We start from the raw sequence: 12,040 nt of genomic DNA, 5'->3' as shown, positions 1-12,040 counted from the left end.
CCTATCATCTCCGCTCCCTTTACATGTATGCATGTGCTTGCCTCTGTGTGTGCACACCCGGTGCTTAATTTTACAAAAGGAAATTGTGTTTCCTCATTTCTTCTTCCTCTTGCATTCAAACACTGCTGACACTATACATGCAAATAAGCTAGATTTCAGGTTTAGCTATGATCTTAACTGTATAGCTGAGGCCTATTTGATGTTCCTTAAGTGATGGAATTGAAAGAACATTTCTCTGCTAACTGGAAGAGCTACTAGTTTATTAAATCCTTGATTTGAAATCTTGCTGTCAAAGAGAACGCAGTCAGCTGATGCCGTGAAAGGCTTGCATTGTCAATTCTTGCTGAGCCTTAAACCTGGCATGAAGCATAAAGTGAAGTGACATTAAACGAACTGACAATCTGAGGTTTCCAGTGTAAACCTCCAGGAAATAATAACTCGGGCTGGCAATGTAAAAAGACGATGTACATTAAAAAAAGAGAGGAAAAAAAAAACAGTTAAAAAAAAAAGGAGAATTTGAACATTGTTATAAACCTAAACCCAGAATAGCTCATTCAAGGATTTTTTTTTTCTCCTTTTTCCCTTTTCAATTTAATGTGAGCAAAATAGAGGTGACAGGAAAGATTTATGAGGAACATTTTTAAAGGTGGGTTCACCATGTGTGTAGAGCAGACAGTGTTTGAAGGGCCTGTGGCACTTGCACTTTATATAAAATGACAAAATGTGACTATCGCTACGATAAACAGCATGCGGTACGTGGAAATTGGCTACAATAAGCAAAAAGCTGGAATAGTGACATGTGACATCCAGTTTCTGTGTTTGGAGTTATAGAGATTAAAAGTGTGGCCATGAATTAGAAGCAGGGATTCCTTTTTATTAAGAGTTAAAATCAAGTCAGCCTAGCTTGCATAAGGAAATCTGAACCTTGCCCAACACTTACTTGAAGGAGACAAAGTGTACTCAGCAAATCTGAGCAAAGTAGAAACATAGTTTCAGCAACAAAACCAAACCAAACCAACAACAAAAACCCTGATTAATAATCTTGCAAAGTCTCAAAAAAGTACTAATCTCTTCACACATGTTAAATATGGTGAGCTATAGTTAGGATAAAGAGAAAGAAGCAACCAATATAGAAACAAGAGACCAGGAGACTGAAACATCCAGGTTTAATCCTAAATTCACCATCAACATGCTGTAGAACTAGTGACAGCTCTTGAAAATCTGGGCTTTCACCTCTCAGTCTCTTCGGACTTGTTGACACCCAACCTTGGGCTGGTATAATTAAACTGGTGCCCCGCTGGTTCCTTCTCTTATTTTCTTATGAGTGTTGTACTGATGTAGCTTAAATCCATTGCTAAGGGTTTGTCTACATGGGGAAGTGACCGCAAAGCAAGCTCGGGTGTGAATTTTACAGGGTACCAGGTACTCTGCTCTTTAGCACGCTATAAACGAGGCAATTTATTCCACTTCCAAAGATACAAAAACATCCTTATGGTTCACTAGCAGCATCCAGGTGAAGCGTTAGTCTGAACTAGAAAATGCACTTTAAGTTTACACCCTAAATCGCTATGTTCTCTTCCATGAGTATGCAACTCCTAAATCAGTTTAAGGGTGAGATTACACAATGCAATTAGCTCATGTTAGGAGCACTTAAAACTTGAATGATATAACACATTAAGACTCATTAACTAGTGCTGAGTACCCTTCAAGCATCTTAAAGTTATGATATCTCAGGCCAGGATCATCTTTGAACTGTGCTACCTAGCTTGACTTAAGTTAAAGTCTGGGTGCTCACCTTAGAGAAAGCCACCAATTTGTAGTCATCCAGTATCCCAGGAGGCACTGCACCCAGGTGAACTAGCTATCATCTATGGACCTGGACTAACAGCTGGTAAGAGCCAGGCAACATGTGTGGGAGGATGGGGTGAGTGGGGAGGGGGGGAAAGGGTTAAAAAGGGTAAGGAGCGGGGAGGGGGGCATGGGGAAGGAGTGGGGGAGTACAGGGAGGGGGAAAGAGAGGAATGGGTGTGTGGTTTGCTGCTGAGTTGCTACCCCCTGTGCCCCTCAAATTACCCCCTCCACCTCCAAATCACTCCCCTGGGAACCCAGCTGCCCGCTCTGCCCTGCATCGGCCCCTCCACCCCCAGAGCACTGCCCTGCTGCCACAACCAGCCCAAGAGTGGCAGAGGTGCCAGTAAAGGGGGGTGGGGTTCCCTCCCTGCTGGATCCTGGGTTTTTTGCAGACCATGCCATCCCAGTATTCAGCCCCCACTAGGTCTTGCAACTGAAGTAGAGCCAGGTGGAAAGGGACAAGGAGCTACCAGGCAGCTGCAGGCTGGGTGAGGGCTGGATCTAAGTGCATGGGAGGGGTGCAGGCTTCAGGGAGCCTGGGAGCAGGCAGGGATGGGGACCTCCTTCTTTTGCTGCCACCACTGCTGCTCTTGGGGTGATTGGGGTGGCAGGGTGGCAATCAGGGGATGCAGGGGCCAAATGGAGGACGGAGAGGCTGATTTCAGGGTGGAGGGGAGATCCAGGGGCTGATGGGGGGCAGTGGGGTGATCCTCCCCAACCCCCACCCCCCAGCCTATACTGTAGCTAGAGAGACATTGAGCAGGGCAGACATGAAATAGGCTTGCAGCCCTTAACCAAACCCCTGTTACCAGTCCTGTAGTGGCAGGACTGACCGATTTACAATAAAGAGGGTATTTACCCCAGATACGGGACTAGTTAACCCTAGCACAGACCGACATTCCTTAGAAGTAGCATCTGTTAACTCTAACATGAACTCTCACCCTAAGCTAAACAGCAGGATCCCTGTCTGAAACCAAAATACAGGTGCTCACACACCAGTTTAAAACCACACAGCAAATTAAACTGATGTAACTGTATGGCACTAGTCTAACATTTCACTCTGTGTAGAGTAAGGATAATAATCCTTACCAGTCGCACAGAAGTGCTGTAACGTTCAGTGAATTAGAGTCCGGGACCGGGACTCAAAACATCGTATTCTGCTCTGCCTCTTGTCTGTTGGGCAGTCCCAGTCAAGTTAGTTCATATTTCTGGGTCTGATTTTCCTCATTGGTAAAATGAGGATAATACAGTAACCTCCCCTTTGTTTAGTATTTTAAAATCTACTGATAAAAAGTACTATATAAATGAAGGTTTAATAAGTATTCTGAACCGATGTGCATTGGGTACTTTTTTTGCAGTAACTTTGGCAACGTGTTTATTGGAGTCCTTTTCAACTTAAGGTCAAATTGTCATGAAACATAGCAAAGGTGTCAGTTACCTCCTCTAGAAAATGCATCTTGTGCTACTAGCATTTTCAACGTATGATGAAAGGCTTCATATTCTTGCTCAGAAATAGCCTTCAAAATTGTCAACCCTCATTTAGAACAAAATCCACATGCCTGAAACTGCGGCATCAAGAGGCTGCGGTCCCATTCCCTACCACGTTTGTCTGCGTCCTTGCCTTCAAACCGTTTAATGGACTTACGTCTTAATCCAGTTTTCTCATTGCTTTTTACATGTTTGCATTGCATTGTCCTTGCACTGATAATTAACTGGTAGGTTTTTGTATCTCACTTAGAGCTATAGACTAGAAAAATGTGGTATAACTGCATGTGGCAAGTTCATATTATGTATAGTCACCTGTGGGCACAAATAGGGCAGTTAGGACTATGTAATTAGTTATCAGAATTATGACAGACTGAAAGGCACACTCAAGGGTCACTTAGTCCATCTATATGCATAAAAGCAGAACTTGCTGTAAAAGTACTGAGTACTCAACCAAGGGCAGAGCTCCTTTGTACGCAGGGCAATCAGATAGAGGACATATCTACACTGTAGTAGCCCCTTTTCCAAGCAAGCCCTTCCTGCCCGCATTCACATGTATGGCGCAAGGCTGGGAATACACCAGGGAAGACACTCTGGGACATTCCTCTGTGGAAGCCCTTGAGACTTCAGTCTTCGGTGTGCTTGAAAGCAGTCCCTGGGGATTGCCTTGGAGCAACTTCACTGGCTGGTTTCTGGGTGTAGAGCAAATGAGTAGGAGCAGAGTAGGGAGGTATGTTTGGGAATATCCCAGCATGGTATAATACTGCCCTGAGAAGAACCTCTGCCCTTGAATGTTTATCATCTAAATTGTCCACACAGCCGGTGAATAGATGAAGGAAGGATGGTTAATCCCATTGTACAGATTAGTGATTTAGGCACAAAGATTAAGGGCAGATTTCAGCCAGAGCCCAGGGCACCTTCTTATCCACACTGGTGCCCATTACACCAAGCTGGGCACTCTCTGGCTTGCTCTCCCCCTGTCCCAGCATATTTTCCCCTTTTAGTTGCCCAGTAGGATGACTTCAAGAGGAAGCTTGTGGGATGCTTAGTTGTGCCTAGCCCAAAGCCTGGTGATGCAACAATTTGATGGGAGGTGGGAAATACAAGTTCAACCCTTCTACAGATGAGGGAACCTAGGTCTCCTCTTCCCTGGGCAAGTGCCTGAACTACTAGGCTAGAAGGTGGGAAGGGCCTTCTTTGATGTACGGGTTGCTTGTCATGCTTTCCTGTGACACACACATCTGGGATTTACCCAGAGTTTATGCATCTGCTTGGGTGGAATAGGATCACAACTGAACATAAGTGACCACAATGGGTCAGAAGGGTTCAGGATTTTATGTGGGGGTAAGTGGGATGAAAAAACCTGAAAGTGGCTCAAAAAGCCAGTTATATGGCTAGAGTTAGCTGCATATGTGCTACTTACCTACCGAAAGAAGAGGTCTAATTTGGGCCTTGGCCTTCATTTGATCATGTGCAACTTCCTACATGCATACCGTGTGCACAACTGCTCCACATCATGTTAGTCTACACAGCTGAGAAGGTTTGCAGTTAGAAAACTCATTTATGCTTGATTTCCTTGTGCTTTGGCCTCTTCCAAAAATTCAGTCCCTGATTTTGCATATCACTGTAGTTTTATTTCTGGGATGTTCTGGATTTGAACAGCAAGTAGAACATGCCCCCTTCCCCCCAAATTAAAAAAAATGGAAATATATATGTGTGTCTGTGTAATTTGAAAGTGGAGGTAAGTTTTAGTTTAACATCCAGTCTAGATAGGTGAACTTTAGAGGGAGATCAAGATGCCATAGTTTGGCTGTATAGATAGAGTAATGCTATTCTATCCAATCTGAGGGTCTGGTGCCTCGTCCTGTTTGTCTGTCCTGACTAAATACAGAAGCCCTCTGTAAAGATTATCTGTTGGTGTAAGGTTAAAAATATGATCTATCTACACTTCATTCTGCCTGAATTCCCTTCTGAAGCAGCTGAAAAAAGTGACCTTGTTTCAACCTTTATGTCACAGATAAAAGAAGACAGTAGTTAGGGCATGTTTCAGAACCTTGCATTATAGGGACGAGGCTTGTATTTAACACATTGCCCTCATTTTAATTTAGCAAACTCCCTACCTCTAACTTCAAAACAAGCTGTCTACATGAGAAGAAGGGGGAAATCATATATGGTTCACCTATTGCTATTAAACAGTAGCACTGATAAACTTGGCACCAGTTCTGAAAGGCGTCATGTGATTAACCCTTCAGGCTAGCAGTTGAAGAAATGGATAATTTCACACAAAACAGAAGCTGAAGGAGAAGTATAGTAAGCTGGAGACAAACACACAGATTTTAACATTTCTCTAGGTATATCCTGGTCAGTTCAGTGGGATCAGTGTGTGTGTGCGTGAGCATGTATTATATATATATATATATATATATATATATATATATATACACACACACACACACACACACATACACCATTGGCAGTGAAAATATAGGTAATAGTCATTCACATGGGTAATTTATTTATATTTCACCTTGTTTTCAAATACTGTATTTCCCCCTCAAATTAATCACTCAACATTTTTTAATCTATCATGCCTGCAAATATGGGTGGTTTAGGGCTCATTCTTGACTAATTTGGTATACTTACTTACAAACTACTGTCACCTGATTGGGCATGTTTGTACTGTTGGATATCTCTGGCCCCTATCTGGATAAGTGTAACTCTTTGAATCAGATTTCTGCTATGATTATTCGTGACTGAATCCCAAAATTGCTTCATTTTTTTTTGGTTTTTTTAATATTTACTAGTATTTAAATATCCCTCCCAATAAATTGACTCAATAGTATAATCAGGGACAGCAAACGCTGCATGAGTACCATCTTCTTTTTCATTTAAGCATATTAAAAGCTGCCTGTTCACACTGTTCACCCAGTTCATACTTCTCACCTGCTAGAGGACAAACCATACCTGAATGCATGTGCAAAAGCACAATGCCATAGCCAGAACAAAGCGTTTGGTGGATTTGATCCTGTGAGTTCACTGCATGTTGAACATTTGTCTGGATTATACCTGACTGTTACCCTGAGTTGATATTTTTTCCAGTAATACAATTTATAGAGCTGGCTTTCCCTGATACAGTTCATGCCCTAACAGAAGAAGCTGCGAACTAGTGCTCTCAAATTGGGGCAGGACTGTACAATTTCAGGAGGGCCGCCAAGAGGGTCATGGTGATTTTTTTTTTAAAGATGGCTCGCTTACCAGAGGTGCTTCCTTTCTTCAGAGAAATGCTGTCCTACTGAGCCCTGTGTGAATAAACAGCAAGAACCTAAGTCCCTTAATCCTATTGATTCCTGTTTCTTTTGATCGTTCCTAGACTTCTCTCTTGCCGGGCAGGTTGAGGGAAGTTCAGCTCAGAGCACACAGGCACATTGTCTATCTCCCACCAAATGATGAGCTACTTTCTCAGCAGGCAGGACATCAGAGAGGAACGATGGCAGTGGCCATCCTGTGGTAGCATACCCTAAAATGTATAACTTCAATGTACTGTTTTTAATCCCATGCTGAGACAATTATTGAGGGTCAAAGAAAGATTTGCTAATTTTACTTGGCTCTTGAGAGATCATTGTTCTTAAAATATGGCTAATCAGTCTTTATTAATACTCTCTTGCTTTCAGGGAGTCTTTAGGCCATGGACAAAACAACAAAGGGGGAGAAGGAGATTATAGATAATGAGGATTGTATGAAAATATTCTGGTATTTTTAATTGTAGCCTCCATTACCATGGATACTAAACATTAACATGGGTAGGTCATTTTATTACAGTACCATCTAAGATTAGTAATAATTAAGCAAAATCCCAGTGTGCTAATCCACTGGTTCTCAATTGTTTTTGACTCAAGGCACTCTCTGGAAGATGCCAGCTCTTGACTTTCACTCCATTTTTGACCATGGAAAAATAATAGAGCATTTCTTCTGTTGCAAAGAAGTCAGAAAGTCCACAACAGGTCTGAATATTTTTGATGTTATGGATTTCTATTTGAAAGCTCAGGGTTTATCTTGTGAATCATGTGTAGGTCTTGCACACTAACAGTGCTAATATTGAACAGCACCCTGGAGCACCCATAAAAGGACCTTAGATTCATAGAATCATAGAAAATTAAAGTTGGAAGGGACCTCAGGAGGTTATCTAGTGCAACCCCCTGCTCAAAGCAGGACCACCCGCAACTAGATTATGCCAGCCAAAGCTTTGTCTACCCAGGTCCTGAAAACCTCCAAGGATGGAGAGTCTACCATCTCTCTGGGTAACTTGTTCTAGTGCTTTACTACCCTCCTAGTGAATTTTTTGCAACACACCTACCAATGCAGCCTAGGATGCCATTAGCCTTCTTGGCAACAAGGGCACACTCCTGGCTCATATTCAATTTATTGTCCAATAAAATCCCCAGGTCCTTTCCTGCCCAGCCAGTCACCCCCAGCCTGCACTGGTGCATGGGTTTGCTGCGTCCTAAATGCAGGACTTTGCACTTGTCCTTGTTGAGCCTCATAAGATTCCTTTTGGCCCAACCCTCCAATGCATCTAAGTCACTCTGAATCCTAGCCCTACCATCCAGGTGATGATGACATTACATCAACACAGGGTGTCGCAGCACCCTGGTTGGGAATCACTGCACCGTGGTGTAATGATATGGAGGGGAGCCCCACCCTCTGCTTTCCGGTGGGGAAGGCAGCAGGGGGTGGGGAAGGCAGCCAGCTCCATTGTGCTCCATTGTTCACAGCTTCCCCCAGTGGCACACGAGTGCCGGGAGCTGCACATGCACTGCAAAGAGCCCCACGCGTTAGAGGCAGACTGGCCTGGATGCATTCCTTGCTACCATGTGCAGCGTTGGCCAGAGCCACATGCCAACAGGCAGTAGTACCTGTGTGGGCCACAAGCACCCCCAGCCTGCTGCTGCTGATGGTGGGGGCTGTGCACCAAGGGGGGGAAGTGTGTGGGGGAGTCCCAATACACCCCCCCCCCCCCCATACCCACACCTTACCCACTGGAGCTTCATGCTCCCACTGCCGCAATGGGCACAGACTTCATGCTACTGCCATCCCCAGTCCCACACTCCACACTCCGGCCCAGGGGCAGCTCCCCACCACCCCCGTCCCTGCCGCTTCCCAAGTGCCCGGAGTGAGTGGGATGCCAGGGAGGCTGAGCAGGTCCCCTGGCAGCTGCAGCGGTGACAGCAGCAGCACCACCCAGAAGCTGCCTGCTGGCTGGGACAGGCCCTTCCACCCATGAGGATGGGAGTGAGGTGCATGCAATGGGCAGGGTACAATTAGTGGATGAGTTAAATTAGAGGCTGAATTAAATTGTCTGGCAGGCTGGATCCAGCCCACAGGCCATATTTCATGCACTCCTGGTCTAATGATTGTTTTGTGGAGGTTAATAGCCCAAAATATAGGCTCAGAATGAACTACTGAGGTTCGTGGCCTCACAAGAAGGGCTATTCTGGATCTCCTTCATAAGCAAACAACCTAAATTCCTCCCGAGTCCCATTCATTTATCAACTTGGATTTTGACTTTAGTTTAAAGCTGTTCTTATTAATAGTCCCAGCCTCAGTTTCAGAAAATCTATTTCTGCAGGCACTCAGATGGAGTCCATCCATCAAGAAGTTACTTCTTTCAGTGAATGCCTCTCTTGGTAGAACATTGCAAACCACTTCACAGAAAACTGGCCTTTGAACCTTTTGCTCACCTGCATTTTTTAGGATCATAGGAAAATAGGCCTAGAGGTTATGAGGTCACCTTGTCCAGCCCCCTGCACAAGGCTGAATCATCCTTGACTAAACATCCCACCCAAGTGTCTGTACAGCCTACTCTTGAAAATTTGCAAGGACAACTTTTCTAGGTAGCTTGTTCCAATGCTTGACCACCCTCATAGTCAGAAAGTTCCTCCATATCTCTGAGCTACTTCTACTTCTGCTTGAGGCCATTGCCTCTAGTCCTGTCCTGTATAGCCACAAAAAAAAGTCTGCCTGCATCCCTTCTGCAAATCACCCTCCAGGGATTTGAAAACTATTATTAAATTCTCCCTCAATCTTCTCTTCTCCAGAGTAAAGAACCCTAATTATTTCAGCCTTTCCTCATAAGTCTTGTCTTCCAGGTCCCTAATCATTTTTGTTGTTCTATGCTGGACTATGTCTAATTTGTCCACTTGTTTCTTGAAGTGGGGGGCCCAAAACTGGACACTGTACTCCAGATATGACTTCACCAATGCTGAACAGAGTGGTAGAATCACTTCCATTGATTTGCAAGAGGCACTCTTGTTACTACACCCAAGTTCACTGTTGGCTTTTTCTGCAATAAGAGCACACTCATCCTATACAACTTTTGATCTACTGTACTTCTCTGCAGTGCTGTAACCTAGCCAAACATCCACCAGTCTTTACTTGTTCATATAATTATTCCATCCCAACTTCAGGACTTTGCATTGTTCTTGTTAATCTTATCTGATTGACTGTGGACCATTGCTTCACTTTATCCAGGTCATTCTCGATCCTAGGCCTGCCTTCCAGAGTGTTGTGAACTCTACCCAACTTTGTGTCATCCACAGTTTGCTAAGTGCACACTAAATCCCATCATCCAAATTAATTAAGATATCGAACCATGCCAAACAGAGGACATACCCTTGGAGATCTGAACATGATGACTCCTCCCAACGAGACATTGAGCCATTGAGCACAATGATCCAACCAGTTATGTGTTCACCTTACAGTACTTTCATCTAGTCTGTATTTTCTTGGCTTGCTAGTGAGAATGTCATGGGAAACAATGTCAGATGGTTTGCTCAAGGCAAGGTATATCACATTCACTGCTCCCCACACTGTGCTTTTTGTCCTACATGCCTACCTGTCCTACCCCAGGGATCAGAAAAAATCTACTTAGAATAACTTCTGCAGTTATCTTTAATCCATTTAGGTGAGAATCGCAGAGTTTTATGTCTTTTTGTAAAGTATGGTTATTGGATTCCTCCATATCCTCCTCCAGATCCTTTCTCTGCTCAGGTCCACCACTTATAGCCTTGCTTCTGGCAGACATCCTTCTATTATCTGGATCCAGTCTCCATTTTTCTCCAGAAAGAGTCCTCTGGATCTTCTCTTCTATGAGTTCTACTAGATAATGCTTCATCCATCAACCATCAGGATAACGGATCATGGGCATCCTGCAGTTTCTGCCTCTAGTTACCTTCATTGTGTTTGCATTATTGCTGGTATCCCCCATCGCTGCCTCTGCCACCATCAAAATGTTCTTGCCTCTACCTTTCCAGGAAAAAACATCTCCCGTTCCATGAGCGCCCCTATTTACTTCTCTCTGTTTGCTGACTTCCTTAGTTTTTGGCTGCTTGGATTTTTAATCTTTTTCCCTTGGTCAGTCCTGCCCTCTTCTTCAGCTTATGTGTTAAATGCCACGAGCTGTGATGAAAGGCAGGAAGTTTCCCTTCGAGCCTTAGCTGAAAGACCTCTGTCTTACTCCCGACACAACCTTTGTAAACTCCAGTTGGCAACCACCACCCCCCTGCCCCACAAAACCAAGCAACAGGCAAACAAATAAATTCACTTAACCCAAAAGAGCAAGGACAAACCCCATGCAAACTCCCCTGTTTATTGCTCTTTGGTCTCCGCTTCTAAATTCCCAAAGCCTTAATCAGCTCCGGGAGCTTTCACAGCTGAATCCAAAGAAAACCTTCCCCACACACACATTTTCAAATGCCTGATAATTGTCTAGAGGGCAGAAGGAATCACTTTTAATTTCCCTTCACCCTCCCAATAATTTCCTGTGACAACAAATGTAAAATTAATAGAAAAAATATTGTTTGTCCCTTTTAGAAAAAAAGCTGCCCGACCCGATGAGTTCTCTGACTTTTTTGGCCACAACAAGCAACCAGCCTTAATCAAGTTTCATCTAAAATGAATACATGATGGAGATCTGCAGGTGTATAGCTATCTGGTTTAGATGCCTTTTCTTTGTTTTGGGGGGGGGGGTCATCCCTTTGAAAATGTCATCCCTTTGAATGGTCATCCCTTTGCAAATGTGTGTATACAGGGTATCATCCACTTATGGTAACAGCATATTTTGCTTGAGTCTTTTAGAGCTGGTGTCAGACTTAAAGAGTGGAAGGGAAGAGCAATAGATGTTAGGCATTAAAATATATTTATCCTTGGTGATTTTAATATTCACCTTGATACCCTCTTCTGATCCTCTCATAAGAAAATGTGTGTCTGAGGCTTCCTCCACCCCATTTATTCAGCACTTTCCGTATATTAGGAGGGTCATTTAAGACCTTGTGAATCTATTAGGTTTTAGTTCCAAGACTATCTATTTAAAAAACACATCGGAAACTTATAGTAGGGGTTTCCCATCCTCTCCAGCACAAGCATGCTCTGTTAAATCATCTGTTGCCCTTACCAGCTTATAGAGGGGTGGCCTCACTCTATCTCCATCTAGCAACATAATTTCCTTCTAGGGATTTAACAGACCAACAGGCCATCTAGTTTTCTATTCTAGTCCTTATTTTACCTGTGGGAAGTTAAATGAGTGTTTTTTGATATTTTTGGCCATTGTGCCTGGTAGCTGTGATGGCTGCTCCCAAAGTAATTAAAAACAGGTTAGCACACACCAACTGCTGAAACTTCCTTAGCCTGACGAAGGGTTTTTGAACCC

The sequence above is a fragment of the Alligator mississippiensis genome, chromosome 1 (genome assembly GCF_030867095.1).
Source record: "Alligator mississippiensis isolate rAllMis1 chromosome 1, rAllMis1, whole genome shotgun sequence".
NCBI lineage: Eukaryota > Metazoa > Chordata > Crocodylia > Alligatoridae > Alligator > Alligator mississippiensis.
Note: the sequence above shows the minus strand (reverse complement) of the source record.